The 16,183-nt window shown below is 44.0% G+C and overlaps 1 protein-coding gene across 5 annotated transcripts in view; it reads left to right on the plus strand.

Moving 5' to 3' along the window:
* Dst (dystonin) overlaps positions 1–16,183 on the plus strand; it is a 397,313-nt gene that overhangs the window by 1,040 nt on the left and 380,090 nt on the right. The window lies entirely within an intron of this gene.

The following is a 16,183-nucleotide window of genomic DNA, read 5'->3' on the forward strand; positions in this document are numbered from 1 at the left end:
AGTGGAGTTTGTTTTACAAGAGGTGGGAGGGGCAGCCCCTAAAAGAGTTGCAGGCCTTAGAGAATTTTGTCTGGGAATGGCTATCAGTTTAGCTTACAGACTGTACTTGTGGTCGAAGCACTTCCTGGTTGCTCTCGGAGGTCAGTAGCCCTGTGCTTTGATAAACCGCTGTGTAACCCCCTTAGGACGCTATTGCAGAAGAGTTTGAAGCACACTCCAGTTTAGACTCCAGATGACATTCTTGTGGTCTTAGGAAGCTGCCCACGACAACAGTTTTTACATGATAATAATGTTGATGACGATACAGCAGAGTGTATACTTAGTATCTATTCTAGACTGTCCCTCTAGAGTTGGAGACTGGGTGCTGCCAGTGCAGGAATTCCCAGGAGAACCACCTCCAGTTAGAACAGGTCACATGCTCTGCCTGACCCATTGGCTTTCCAGATGTCTGCTTCAAGGTTTCTCTCTTTTGGGGGAAGCTACACATACCAGGGACTTGCACCCTGGATGCCTTGCTAGACTGTGATTATTTAAGCTTAACTGTATTAGCATAATGTTACTATGTTGCATGCTGAGTGACTATTGAATGTACATTGAAGTGAGAGCTCCCCGCTAGTTAAGATAGGTGAGAGAATAGCTTGCAGGCAGTCAGCAGGCCTGGATCTAGCTTTATACTAACTAGTGGGGGTTAGGGGTGCGGGGGGTAGATGAGGTGGGGGGAGGCGGGGGTGTGGAAAAACAGTTGGTCAAAACAGGGCCAATGACACCCTGTAGGGCTGTATGTAGAAATTATTTTTAAAAATTATGTAAAAAAAAATTAGTTCATAGGAGGTATTTAGTTGTGGATAGCCATCGTGTATTTTGTAAAACTCAACTGAAAGTTGCCATTTGATCCCCACATTTGAAGACAGAAGCAGGGGATATCTGTGAGTTATGAGGCCAGCCTGGTCTACATAGTGAGTTCCAGGACAGGGAGAGCTACAGTGTGAGACCCTGTCTCAAAGGAAGAAAGGAAGGAAGAAGAGAAGAGAAAGAAAATATGTAAAAATCAAGATACATTTGAAATGCATTCTTTAGAAAATTAGGCCAGGTTCATGGAGTGCATATGAACTAGATCTTGTGGTATAATCCTTGAAGAGTTGGAGTAAGTAGAATTTAAATGCAACAAAATAAATAGTGGGGCAGGGCACAAATATTAAGATGTAGGGGATTGACTTGAAAAAGATTCACCAACTCTATGCAGATAAATGATAGAAGACTAACCCTGCTGTGAGCTGGCCCTGGACATTTTGGTTGGCACAAGCATGCCGGGAGCGTGTGGGAATCCATTGTGTCTTTGTGTTTTTTGGTTTTTGTTTTGTTTTCCTAATATTTTATCTTGAGCTGATTGGTTCAGAAGTCTGGGAGCAGCCGTTCGGCCTTATCTTGTTCCGTAAGATTGCTGGCATAGTTTGAAATCCTTGGGAAGACTTGTTGCTTGCTTTATGTGTTAGCCTGTGAGCTCCCAGGGGCAGAACCTCGGTCTCTTGCCACACCACTATCTGGCCTCACTTGAAATGGGTTCTTAATAAATATTTACAGGATGAATGAAAACAGTCTCTGGGTGCTGAATAGGAAGGACTCAGAGTTGGACACAAAGGGAAAATTCACATTCTTAGAACGGGGCTTACAGTTTATCAGTGCTTATTTGTCTTTCCCAGGCTTTTAAATTAGAGGGTTTTTGTTTGTTTGTTTGTTTCTGTTTTTGCTTTTTAAATAGGGCCTCACTGTGTAGCCTTCACTGTACTAGAACTCTCTGTGTGGATCAGGCTGGCCTCGAACTCACAGAGCATCTGTCCCAGTCAGGTCTGGATCACCTGGCTTTTCCTGAAGCTTTAAAAAATTACCTTAGTGTTTGTAGTAAAATTTAAGGTACTCATTGTAACACAAAAACGATTCTGGTAGAATTTTTTCCCCCAATAAAATAAAATGTATCTACCTTAATTTCTTGGTGGGCTAATAAGCAATTTTATATGTAGAAATTCATAAACTGGGATGCACAAGAATGTCTTATCCATCACTGCTTTATATTTACCGCAAACAGCATTTTCCCTTATGCAAAACACAGATATATTTTATTCCTCCTCTGAGAACATTATTTCTGCCAACGCTTTTCTCATTAAGGAAGACCTCTGTATTTACTTGGATTGAAGCATATCTAATAAGTTAGAGTGGACACGATATTATTTACTCTCGCTGTTGTGTGGAGTTATTTTTTTTTTAAGCAGCTGCTGCAAAATATTATTATCAAAGCAAATGCTTTGATTTTCTGGCAAGTCCTAATCACCTCGGGCTGAGTTCTTAGTGTTTTCTGTTCCCTGTGCCAATCTTAGTAAGCGGATAATTCACTTTCAGCGTTTCTGTCCTGGTCAGATGAGAAGCGCAGGGTAGGATCTGCTGACTCACTTGAGACCTGAGCAAGCTATGGGAGAGTCCTGGGATGGACGGACTTTGGAAAACATTTTGCTGTTTCACCTGGCAGAGGACATTGTTTCTGCCAGCCAAGCCTCCAGGAAGACATCAGCCTGGGCAGGATATTTAGGGGTGTTCTGTCCATGGTGGTCAGAGGAAAACTTGGTTTTGAGGCTCCATCAGAGGGGTGAACCCAGCTCCTGCATCTGAGGAGATGTGGTCCCTTTAATGGCACATTTCTTCAATTCAGTCTCTTTGTAGCAGCTAGAAATCAGAGATCCCATAAGGTGCTTTAGGTCTCTGCTCGCCACCAGTGCTTTCTTTCCAGATACTTGCGAGCTCCGAGTGTTTAAACAGGCCTTTTAATTTTAATAACAGCATATGAGAAAGTGAAGTTATCCTATCTAGCAGTGCCCATATACACACTTTTACCTGACCTTAGAAACTGTAGATGGAAAGGTTCCATCTATAAATGTGTACGTTGTTTGTCTACTTTAAAACTTGAAGTGTGTGTGTGTGTGTGTAGCTTTTTACTACAAAGTTAACGAAGCAATTTCCCATTGACGAAGGACAGTCCAGAAACCATGTGTGCATCCTGGGTTCTAGCTGTCTGGCATCTCCAAAGTACACTCCTCTGAGGCCTTCCAGTGTGATTGTCAACAGTGGTAAACTGTTCCTCTAGGTTCCTGTGGTGAAAGTCAGGCGGCAACAGTCCTGTTTCTGAGGAAATTTCAGAGAGCGATATGGGCAGTTGTGACACTGTCCTATTGTAAAGGAGAATCTTGTACTGCCCTTCATAGAATGAAGCCAGTTATAATGCCTTCGAGAGTCCCAGAGTGGATGGTGCTAAGTGATCCCTATTCATTGCCTGGGAGAATAAGGGGCGCCTTGTTTGTTTAAAGGAACGAGATCCCTTTAGCAGGATCCAAGTGAATATCTTTTCTTCCTGCTTCAGGCAAAGGGAACGAGACTTAGCTCACGTTAAGCAATTCCTCAGGAGTCACACAGTGAGAGTCAGGGGTGGTGAGACAAGAACTCTAACTACACTTTGTCTTCTTTTGCTGCTGACCTATGTCACTCAGAACCCATACAGAGATGTCCCCAAAATTCTCACTGAAAGAGAAGAGTTAAGAGGAGTGTTTGTAGTGCGTACTTGCTTTAAAACTGGATAGGCAACTGTTCTTGGCTCCCGCTCCCACGTTTAGCCAAGGTCTCCTGGATGAAATGTGTGTCTCCTCAAAGCCTCCGCTCTCATTAGATACCCAAGTGTCTCTTTTCCAGAGTCTAGAGGATGGTCAGCAAAATAACCATATTACATAGTTTCTCTCAAAACACCCATGTTTCCTTAGGAATCACCCAGTTTCAATATATATGCATAAAGAACCCACATATGCACACACACACACACACACACATATATATGTAAATATCTAACTTTTATGTTTTATGTAAAAAATAAGTTTTTATTTTAAAAAACTAAAAAAAATCAGGGGAAAATAATGCTTTATTATTGAGCTATCCTTCATAATTAGGTTATTGTTATAAATAAATTTTTGTCTAGTGTCATTTTAGGTCCAGATTAATTTATACTAATTAAATCAGTCATGAGTAGTGACTGTACACACGATATGGTGTTCATTTAGTGTGACCCAATTATTTTCAGAGTAAACACATCAATCTTTTCACTGTGAAGTACTGTTTTAGATAGACCCCAGGGCTGACAGAGGTGATGGCGTGGACTCATGCCCACACTGGAGCATGAGTCTCTCTGGAGTCACTGCTGACATCTTACAGTCATGCACTGGCTCTAGTAACTGAATTGTGTGCTGTTCGCAACAGTGAGTCACAAATGTAGCGAAAGCAGGAGAGACCAACAGTGGCATCGCCAGCTCAGTCCGGGAAGCTTATCTTCCCATTCTGGCCCTGCCCTTTACTCTGCCTTAACAAAGCAACTGCTGGGAACGAAACAAAAACACACCTCCAAAAGATTAGAATAAGGTAACTCCCACTCTATCACGTGTCTAGGCAAAAGGGTATTCCAAGTTCGAATTTGTCCAACCTTTACACTGACAGATGAGCGTATGGTTGGGGGTGTGTTTGGGGGCGGGTAGGACAGAGACAGTGCAGTCTGACAGTGAGTGCTGGTATATTGAAAGGGCTGTGTGTACAGTTCACAGCTCTGTACAGAACTTAGAAGCTCTGCCCTGGCTCGCTGTACCACGTCGCGGGCTCTTAGCTTCTCACTGGTAGCATGATCCCATTGCAGGCAGTGTTTCTACGGGATACACACCACCTCCCTGCCTCGGCTTCGTGTGGAGCATCCTGCCGTCTAGATTCAGCCATGTGGCGGGGGAGGGGGAGCCACCACAAATTATGTGCAGAAAAAGAATGGTCGGGCCAGTTGAAGTGGCAGACAGTGGGGTGACTGCGGGTGTCCTCAGAGGGGTGATGACGGTGGGGTGACTGTGGGTATCTTCTGAGGGGTGATGACATTGATACATTGATACTGAAGTACAGATATTAGATAGTAGCTGAATCAGCAGGTACAAGAGCAGGCGCGGCCCACCCCGGCTTCTGCTGCTCGGTGTCTGACTGGAGAGTAAAGGGTCTGGGAATATAAGTGGGTGAATATCAACTACTATGAGAGTGAGTTTTGTATGCTACCTTGCAGCTTTGATACAGCCATTTGATTTGCACTTCGAGGGTGCCTCTAAGGGACACAGAAATCACTTCTGAATTTCTTTTCGAGCAACTCTAACACAGCACCTGGTTGCTCCATTTTCTCCCCCAGGGAGAATGAAGAGACATGACTTGTGCCGCAGCGCATTCGAACAGACATATGGGGTTGGGCCTCTCTGCTTACTAGGAAGCTGAGATTTGGAAGGGTGTTATGGTTTGTGGTCCAAGGATCAGGAATCATTGGATTATGTCCTACCTGTAGGCACCATCTGTTTAAAGGTTGAGAGAGAGGGGTGGGGAGAGAGAGAGAGAGAAAAAATATGTCTGTCTCTGTGTGAGACGTGAGGGTGTGTGTCAGTGTGGGTGGGTGTGGTGTTGATGGTGGTAGTCCTGGAATTTGAACCTAGGACCACAGTGCCTTACCACTGAGCTCCTATTCCTCATGTGCTGGGTATGTCATCGCAGATTCTAGTGCAGAATGTATAAAAAGGCAGGTATTTATCATATACTAGAACATTTTTATTGGCTATGGAGAGTGTTAAAAATGTTTTTCTTTCACTTTTTAAAAGTTAGCATAAAAGTGGCTTTCACTGTCCATTTCCACTTACGTTTATCATTATACTTGCTTCTAATGTGTCCCTTTTCTACTGCCCTCCCAAGTGCCCCTTGTACTACAGTTTTAAATACCTGAAATTTATGTTTTAGCTTTTCAATTCCTTTCAGGAAATTGCTCTCATAGTCTTTGTCAGCTACACTTCAGTCAAGGAGTTGCTTTGTCTAGACTATATGAAGAACTGCAAAACTCAAATACTCCTCAAACCCAACGCCGTTGCCCAACAAATGTGCCAGGGATCTTGACAGTGTGCAAAAGAAAGAAATCCAAATGGCCAGTGATACTTTACAAAGTAGGCAGTGTCGCTAGCCATCACATGAACGAAAACCACATTGAAATTTCATCTTACCCTAGCTAGGATGACCAAGGTCAAGAAAACCAAACAGTAACAGATGCTGGCGGGGATGTGAGGGAAGAAGAATCTTTTCCAACTGCTGGCGGGCGTGTAAATGAAAACACTAGAGAGATCAGTCAGTGTGGGGGCTTCTCAAACAGTCAGAACAGCCAGCTGCAGTGGGATGACGGAGCTCGGACACTCCTGAGCTCACACCCAAAAGGACTCGCATCCCACCACAGCGACACCTGCACTCACGGTCATTGCTGTTCTTTCCACTCTGGGAAGTGTCAGGGTCGCTGTTCTGTTGCTGCGAGGTGACACCTTGACCCAGATGTTTACCTGGGGACTTGCTCACAGCTCAGAGGGTAAGTCCGTGGTCATCATGATGGGGCCCATGGCAGCAGACAGGCATGGCGCCGGTGCACCAGCTGAGAGCTTACACCTGAGCCTCCTTCAGGCAGGAGGAGGCGGAAAGAGTACACAGGGAATGGTGTGAGTTGTTTGAAGCCTTCAAGGCTGCTCCCGGTGACACACTGCCTCCGACAAGGCCAAGTCCCTTAATCCTTCCTAAACAGTTCACCAACTGGGGACCGAGTCAGCAAACGTGAGTCTGGGGGACGGCCCCATTCAAACCACCGTAGACCCTTTGTTTGTTATCTCCCGATTCTTAGTCATTCTTAATGTGGTTCCTCAGTACCGGCTGATTTCTGCTGCTCCTCCTTAGCATCCGCACAACTGAAGCTTAACAGTAATTGCCAAACCACTAAATCAGAATTTTAGTTTTGGTTTACCTGCTGGGTCCAGTATTTGACTCATTCTTTGTCAACTTCTTTCCTGGGTTTTGGAAAATCCCTTTAATGATTACATCCCCATTTTTTTCTTGCCCCGGTTGCCTCTTTTTGGGCACTGGTTCTCTTCCTACTTACAAGTCCTTTTTTAAAAAAGGGATTTGTCAAGAGACCTAATTTACAAACCATATAGCTCATCTATTCAAAGTGTGGTTGTTTCCAGTGAATTCATGATTGAACAGACATACACAATTAGACTTTGAATGTCCATCACACCGAAGGGAAACCCATGCTGGCGGTCTGTCTGTCTGTCCCCTTTGCTTTCTTCTTCCTCTGAGCCTGAGGAAGCCGTCAGTCTTCTTCTGTCTTAGATTTGCTGTGCCTTACTTCTTTCCCCTTCAGGTTTTCTCTGTGGACTTTCTCCACAGGTACTGTATGATTTTTATCTTCATGTGACCTTATCTTCATCTTCCCTCTCATTTCTGGCCTCCAGAACGAGAGTCAATACTATCTTTTTGCTTGTTTTTGTGTAGATGTCCCCATAGCTTGTTGAGATTAACTATGTAAGAAACGGAATGTCTCAATTGATCGCTGTATCTCCGCTTACCTTCCCACTGTGGCTCAGGCTGCCCCCATCCCCTCTACCCTATCTTATTTATAAGTCTGGACTCTGACTTTCTTACTCTCACCGTTGCCAACTCCTTAGCTTGAGCTGAGTCGTAATCATCTGACAAAGCCTTTGCATCCCCTCTGCAGTCTATTTACACTAAGTGAATAAGGTTCATTCTAGAAAAATAAGTCTTAAGACCCTTCATCAGTCCTGCAGACAATTACAGTCTAATAATTAAAAGCCCACACAAAATAGAGCATTAACGAACGTGTTTATATTCTCAGGGGTGGCTGTGGGCTCACTTCAGTTATACTTTGCCTTTGCTGGTCTTTGGTACAAACTTGCCTTTCCTCAGTGGCATGGTTTGAATATGCTTAGCTAGGAAGTAGCACTATTTGGAGTAGGTGTGTCACTGAAGGGGTGGGCTTTAAGACCCTCATCCTAGCTGCCTGGAAATCAGTCTTGCACGAGCAGCCTTCAGATGATGAGGTCGAACTCTCAGCTCTGCCTGCACCATGTCTGCCTGGATGCTGCCATGCTCCTGCCTTGATGATACTAAACTGAACCTCTGAACCTGTAAGCCAGCCCCAATTAAAGGTTGTCCTTCTAAGAGTTGCCTTGGTCATGGTGTCTGTTCACAGCAGTCAACCTTAATTAAGACACTCATAATTGCACTGTGGTAATGGAGTTCCATGTGTGCAAGAAAGGATGGAAGAAAGGAAGGGGGAAGGGAAGGGACAGAGCCAACCAACAGTGTATATCTGGAAAGAGGTCTTTGCTTGATACTGGTCAGTTAGCTTGCAGCTTTTCATTGGCTAGCCTCTCACAAGGCCACCTCTCTCTGCAGAAGATGCTTAGCTGTGAAATTTGATTCCTTGGTAGCATCTTCAGGGGAGACTGCCAGGAGGGTGTTGGGTAAACCACCAACCACTCTTCCCTGTCTAAAATCTATTTTCTTCAAGGTCTGGTCTCCCACCGTCTACCCTTTCTGCAGTGTCCTTTTAAGATTATAGTTACTGCTCACCGTGTTACCAGTTGAGGAAAACCTTTCCATTTCCTCTGTTCTGTGACTCCTACAGAAACAAAACCATTCAACCAACAGATAGCGACTCTTTAAGCCCAGTTCATAACTCCTCAAAACCCAGATCATCTCTTGAGGACACTCTCTTATCTCCCTTCTCAGAATGATTGGTGAGCGTCTTGCTGGAGCTTTCTTTTAAAGATTTATTCATTGTTATATGTGAGAGACACACCAGGAGAGGACATCAGATCTCATTACGGATGGTTGTGAGCCACCATGTGGTTGCTAGGATTTGAACTCGGGACCTTCAGCAGAGCAGTCAGTGCTCTTAACCACTGAGCCATCTCTCCATCCCTTGCTGAAGCTTTCTCTTGTCTCTCCTAACAATACTCCAAGGGTCTTGAAGGCAGCCTAACCTCTACCTCAGATCTCAGTGGCCAGGATAGAGTGAAGTTCATTAAAAGTTAATGAATGAGTAGTTGAGGTGTTCTGTAAGTCATTTTAAATTCTTAGTTCTTACATATTTTGTAATTTTCTAAATATTCTATATCCCCTTTTTTCCTTGAAGGATAAGAGACAAATGATTACACTTAGATAGCAATAAGTCAAATAAAACCTCTTGAAAAAAAATCTCACCAAGAGAACGGGTCAAGGCGAAGAAGGAACATCTGCGTTTGACCAAGAGAATAATTGGAAAGATCCATCAAGGATGCAGACAGAACAGTTAAGAATGGACAAGTGGAAATTCCGGGATACAGGCACCACCATGGAAAGATGGCCTCTGTAGACAATGGCATAGAGAGATTAGAAGAATATGCTTCTAAAGGGAGAGAAGGTATTTTCAAAAGAACCTAATAGAAAAGGTCCCAGAGTTAGAGGAAAAAAAAAATACAACCCAGATGCATGAGGAAAATCAAATATAAACGAACACCTTTACCCCCCAGCATAATACTATTGGGTACTTTTAATAATCTTCAATATCAGATTGACAAGCCATCATAACTCAGAGTCAGTAAAGAAATATCTGAATTAAATGACAGTTTTGATTAAATGGACTTAACAGACAGCTACAGGACTTTACACCCAAACAATGTGAATACATACTCTTTCTCAGCAACCATGAGGCTTTATCCAAAATAGGTCACATATAAGAACATAAAGCCTCAACAAATGCAAGGAAGTTAAAACAATCTTCCCTTCCCCACCCTGAGTTTTTTTTTTTAATTTTTTCTTTTCTTTTTGAAGACAAAGTCACCAAGCAAACGGCAACAGTGTTAGGTAGCTCTGGCTGTCCTGGAGTTCACCGTGTAGAGCAGGCTGGCCTCAAACTCACAAAGATCTTGTCTCTGTCTCCCAAGTGCTGGGAATAAAGATGTAAGCTACTTCGTATGCGTGACCCTAAAATAATCTGTATCCTATCTGATCACAATGGCATAGTAAAACAAATTAACAGCAGGAGAAACCCTTGAGGGAACATAAACACATGAGATTAAACACATCACTGTTGAATAATGAATGGGTCCTAGAGGAATCCAAGAAGAGAATAAATTTTTATTTACAATTAATTGAAAGTTACAAAACAATGCACCCAGACCTATGGGATATAAGAAAGGCAGGCCTAAGAAGGAAGTATATAGCTCTAAGTGTGCACATCAAGAAATAACAGAGATGCCAAATAAATAACTTAATGGTATGGCTTAGTCTCCTAGGAGGCAGGGGTCAGGAGGCAGGGGAGGGGCGGGAAAGAGGAACAAGCCCCCAACCCTGTCAGTAGACAGAAATGAGGAAAATCAGGACAGAAATGATGAAGTGTAAATGAATAAGACAGTATAAGGAACTGGCAAAGAGTTGGTCATTGAAAAGAAAACAAGATCAAACCCTTAGTTAATTAGTTTTGGTTATCAACTGAGCACAACCTTGAGTCACCTGCAAAGGAAGAATCTTAATGAGGGATTACTTACCCTGTGTTGGCCTGTCTATGGGCATCATCTTAATTGAGTTCTCTGATGTGCAAAGACCCAGTCCATGGTGAGCAGCACCATCTTCTAGACAGGAGGTCCTGAACTACAGAAGAGGGAAGAATTAAACTGAGTGTGAGCGAGTTGATGTTCCTGCTGTGACAGACAGCACCATGGAACTGTGAGGTAAAATAAATCTTTCTCTTCAGGTGCTTTTAGGCAGGGTATTTTACCACAGCAGCAGAAATGAAAATAGGACCAAAGAGAAGAGCTAAGTTAATAAAAAATAATTATGGAAAGGGAACCATTACCACAGATACTAATGGAGTTATAAGAATCACTGGGTGATATGTTAAAAAAAATCTACTCCTCTGGGTATATGCCCAGGAGTGGTATAGCAGGATCTTCTGGAAGTGAGGTGCCCAGTTTTCGGAGGAACCGCCAGACTGATTTCCAGAGTGGTTGTACCAATTTGCAACCCCACCAGCAGTGGAGGAGTGTTCCTCTTTCTCCACACCCTCTCCAACACCTGCTGTCTCCTGAATTTTTAATCTTAGCCATTCTGACTGGTGTAAGGTGAAATCTCAGGGTTGTTTTGATTTGCATTTCCCTAATGACTAATGAAATTGAGCATTTTTTAAAATGCTTCTCCGCCATCCGAAGTTCTTCAGGTGAGAATTCTTTGTTTAACTCTGTACCCCATTTTTTAATAGGGTTGTTTGGTTTTCTGGAGTCTAACTTCTTGAGTTCTTTATATATATTGGATATTAGCCCTCTATCTGATGTAGGATTGGTGAAGATCTTTTCCCAATTTGTTGGTTGCCGATTTGTCCTCTTGATGGTGTCCTTTGCCTTACTTTGTAATTTTATGAGGTCCCATTTGTCAATTCTTGCTCTTAGAGCATATGCTATTGGTGTTCTGTTCAGAAACTTTCTCCCTGTACCGATGTCCTCAAGGGTCTTCCCCAGTTTCTTTTCTATTAGCTTCAGAGTGTCTGGCTTTATGTGGAGGTCCTTGATCCATTTGGATTTGAGCTTAGTACAAGGAGACAAGGATGGATCAATTCGCATTCTTCTGCATGCTGACCTCCTATACCCAGAGAATTCCCCACCATGTAATAAGGATACATGCTCTACTATGTTCATAGCAGCCCTATTTATAATTGCCAGATGCTGGAAAGAACCCAGGTATCCCTCAACAGAAGAGTGAATGCAAAAAATGTGGTATATCTACACAATGGAGTACTATTCAGCCATTAGAAACAATGAATTCATGAAATCCTTAGGCAAATGGATGGAGCTAGAGAACATCATACTAAGTGAGGTAACCCAGACTCAAAAGGTGAATCATGGTATGCACTCACTAATAAGTGGATATTAACCTAGAAAACTGGAATACCCAAAACATAATCTACACATCAAATGAGGTACAAGAAGAAAAGAAGAGTGGCCCCTTGTTCTGGAAAGACTCAGTGAAGCAGTATTCAGCAAAACCAGAACGGGGAAGTGGGAAGGGGTGGGTGGGAGGACAGGGGGAGAGAAGGGGGCTTACGGGACTTTCGGGGAGTGGGGGGGGCTAGAAAGGGGGAAATCATTTGAAATGTAAATAAAAAATATATCGAATAAAAAATTTTAAACAACAACAACAAAAAATCTACTCCACTAAGCTGTACAATTTAAAGAAGCAAATGCATTTCTAGATGCATGCGACCCTGACAAAATTAAGCAAGGCAGGAGAAAATTTTAAAGATGTATAGTAAGCAGTCAGATTAACATAGTAATTTAAAATGTCCTGTCTGCTTCCTGTTGAGGCCGCCATTGGAGAGCAGCAGCCATGGCCCGTGCTGTCCAGAGAACAGGGTCATAAGGTATCAAAGCTGAGGCTCAGCCAGCTCTGCTGGCGCCTCACCCAGCACACCAAGTTCCTGATGGACACGATCCAGGAGGTTTGCAGCTTCATGCCCTACCACTGGCGTACCGTGGAGTTGTGCAAGGTGTTCAAGGGCAAGCCTGTGATCAGGTTCATCGAAAAGGGTGGGCGTGCACATCCACACCGAGAGGAAGCGGGAGGCAATGGCCAAGAATGGCTGATGCCTCATAAACATTTAGGCTGCACAGATGGATGGATGGATGGATGGATGGATGGATGGGTGGGTGGGTGGGTGGGTGGGTGGATGGATGGATGGATGAATGGATGGGTGGATAGATGGGTGGGTGGGTGGCTGGCTGGATGGGTGGGTGGATGGGTGGATGGATGGATGGGTGGATGGATGGATGGGTGGGTGGATGGATGGATGGATGGGTGGATGGATGGATGGGTGGGTGGGTGGATGGATGGATGGGTGGGTTGGTGGATGGATGGGTGGGTGGGTGGATGGATGGATGGGTGGGTTGGTGGATGGATGGGTGGGTGGGTGGATGGATGGATGGATGGATGGATGGATGGGTGGGTGGATGGATGGATGGATGGGTGGGTGGATGGGTGGGTGGATGGATGGGTGGGTGGATGGATGGGTGGGTGGATGGATGGATGGATGGGTGGATAGATGGGTGGGTGGGTGGGTGGGTGGATGGATGGGTGGGTGGATGGATGGGTGGGTGGGTGGGTGGATGGATGGATGGGTGGATGGATGGATGGGTGGATGGATGGGTGGGTGGATGGATGGATGGGTGGGTGGGTGGATGGATGGATGGATGGGTGGGTGGATGGATGGATGGATGGATTGGTGGGTGGGTGGATGTATGGATGGGTGGGTGGATGGATGGATGGGTGGATGGATGGGTGGGTGGGTGGATGGATGGATGGGTGGATGGATGGATGGGTGGGTGGGTGGGTGGGTGGGTGGGTGGATGGATGGATGGATGGATGGATGGGTGGATGGGTGGATGGATGGGTGGATGGGTGGATGGGTGGATGGATGGGTGGGTGGGTGGATGGATGGATGGGTGGATGGGTGGGTGGATGGATGGATGGGTGGGTGGGTGGATGGATGGATGGATGGATGGGTGGGTGGATGGGTGGATGGATGGATGGATGGATGGGTGGGTGGGTGGGTGGATGGATGGGTGGATGGATGGATGGATGGGTGGATGGGTGGGTGGATGGATGGATGGATGGATGGGTGGGTGGGTGGGTGGGTGGATGGATGGATGGATGGATGGGTGGATAGGTAGGTAGGTAGATAAGATAGAGGTAGGGAGATAGGTGGATAGATAGGTAGATATATTGATAGTAAGTAGGAAGATAGCAAGGTAGGTAGATAAGTAGATAGCTAGATGGTAGATAGGTAGAGAGCTAAATAGGTGGATTGATAGATTAATTGAGCAATAATAAGTAGGTAGATAGATATTAAGTAGGTAGATAGGTTGATTGATAATAGATCAGTAGATAGATAGACAGTCCTGACTAAAACACGGGCTCATATGAGTTTATGGTAAATTATCAGACTTCTAATGAAGAACATTACCAGTGCTTCTCAAAGGATTCCATAGAGTAGAAGGGGAAGGAGTGCCACCCACCTGTTTATGAAACTGTGTTACACTGACACCAAAACCAGATAAAGTCGCAACACCAAAGAAAATTGGGGACCAATTTCTCTATTGAATATAGACACAAAAAAATTAAAAAAAAAAAACACAAAAGAGACCATTCCCATGATAGAGCTGGTCTTGTTTCAGAGATGCAAGATGGTCTAATATGTGTAAATCATTAAATGGAATGAATTACATAAATGTCCTCAGGGAAAGATTGAATGTCTAAGCACAGAAAGCGTTTATGACAAATTCAAGCATCTCTCCATGGGGAGGGATTTCCCTGAGGAAGCGCAGATTAGAAGGAACATACTTCATCGTGAAGGCTACACATGAAACCCTATAGCCAGTGTTACAGTGACTAGGAGAAAACTCAAATAATTGCCACTAAAATCAGGAGCAAGCCGAGGATGCCTGCCCCTCCACTCCCCCTCGCTCCAGCACTGGAATTCTCATCTAGAGCAATAGGATGAGAGAAGTAAATGAAAAAGCTACAGATTGGGAAGGAAGACGTCAGAGCGCCATATTGGGAGGTGTCGTGACTCTATACATAAGAGACCCTAAGGACTCCACCAGGAGACTCTTAGATCTGGCAAACCCTTTCAACAAGTTAACTTACAGAGATCAGTAGCTTTCCTACCGATATCACATGTACCAAGAAAGAAATTAGGAAAACAACCCCATTCAAAGTACTTTCAAAATAAAATAAAACAGAATACTTTGGAATGCACTTAGCCAAGGAAGTGAAGGACTTCTACAAGGAAAATATTGAAACATTGAAGAAAGAATTGAGGAGAAGGCTAGAAGTAGCTAGCTTTGGATTACATACCTAGTTTGAGATTGTTCTGTATAAAATCCCTGACTCCTTTAAACTTATGTCACCATTTTATCAATAATCTTGTTCAAATGGCTTCTCATGGCACTGCTATGGTCTGTCTGCTCCCTCTAGACTGCTGTTCTGTTTTATATTTTGTTGACATCATGAGATTTGATGTAACAGATGACTCAGTGTCCACCTGAAAAGCCCTGGCTTTTTTGTTTTTTAATTGAAGGGATTTTTTTTTTTTACAAAGCTTTATTTATTATTATATGTGACTACACTGTAACTGTCTTCAGACACACCAGAAGAGGGCTTCAGATCTCATTACAGATGGTTGTGAGCCACCTGTGGTTGTGGGATTTGAACTCAGGACCTTCGGAAGAGTAGTCAGTGCTCTTAACCGCTGAGCCATCTCGCCAGCCCTGAAGGGATTTTAATATACTGTAGGAATTTTGAAAAGAAAGTTTAATGTGTAACACTTTCATTTTAAACTGTAATCTCCCAAAAGACCTGTTAAGTATATATGGGATTATATCCTGGTTTGTGTTTTAAGCAATTTCTCTTTTAGCTGATAATTGCCATTCAGTTCCAATGCCTGGATTTATGTTTTGTTTATAGTCATATTTGTGCCAAGGGGTATCACGAGGTGATCTTACAAGAAATGATCAGGGACAGTTTTTATGTGTGTCGTACACATCCGTGCTAGGTGAGGGCCCAGTGCTGTGCTTTGCTGATTAGTCTGCTCACATATGTTGAGATAACTTAATGAAGAACATCAGAAATATCAAAATAAATTTAACATGTCGCTCATTGCTCTTATCTTTAAAATACTTGGAATTGTTAAAGGCATAAATTATAATACCTTCTTACAGAGTTTATGATACATGTGGATATAATGACTACTAATGGAGAATAAGAAATTAAATGAACTCCCTCTATGACTGGAAAGAGTCTGTTTTGCAAAGCTCAATAAAATTAAGGATGCAGGTTTCACCCCAGAAAAACCAAGAGAAGATGATGTGAAGGCAGTGGGTCAATGCAGATAGAATTCTAAAACATCTAAATGACCCGAGGAGGTCAGGAAGGAGAGCACACTAAATAGGAAACAGAGGAGAGAGCTGAGCACAACACTGTGTGGGAGCACCTGAGGTGGGAGGATGTCTGGAGCCCAGGAGCTAAAGACCCTCCTGGACAACAAAGCAAGGGACCAAGCCAAGACCCCCAAATAGCTAACAACCCACCCAGACAACCCACCCACCCACCAGGACCCCAGAAAACCCACCTGCCCACCCACCCACCCACCCACCCACCAGGACTCCAGACAAACCACCCATCCACCCACCAGGACTCCAGACAAACCACCCACCCACCAGGA

Source organism: Apodemus sylvaticus, chromosome 9, assembly GCF_947179515.1.
Source record: "Apodemus sylvaticus chromosome 9, mApoSyl1.1, whole genome shotgun sequence".
Taxonomy (NCBI): domain Eukaryota; kingdom Metazoa; phylum Chordata; class Mammalia; order Rodentia; family Muridae; genus Apodemus; species Apodemus sylvaticus.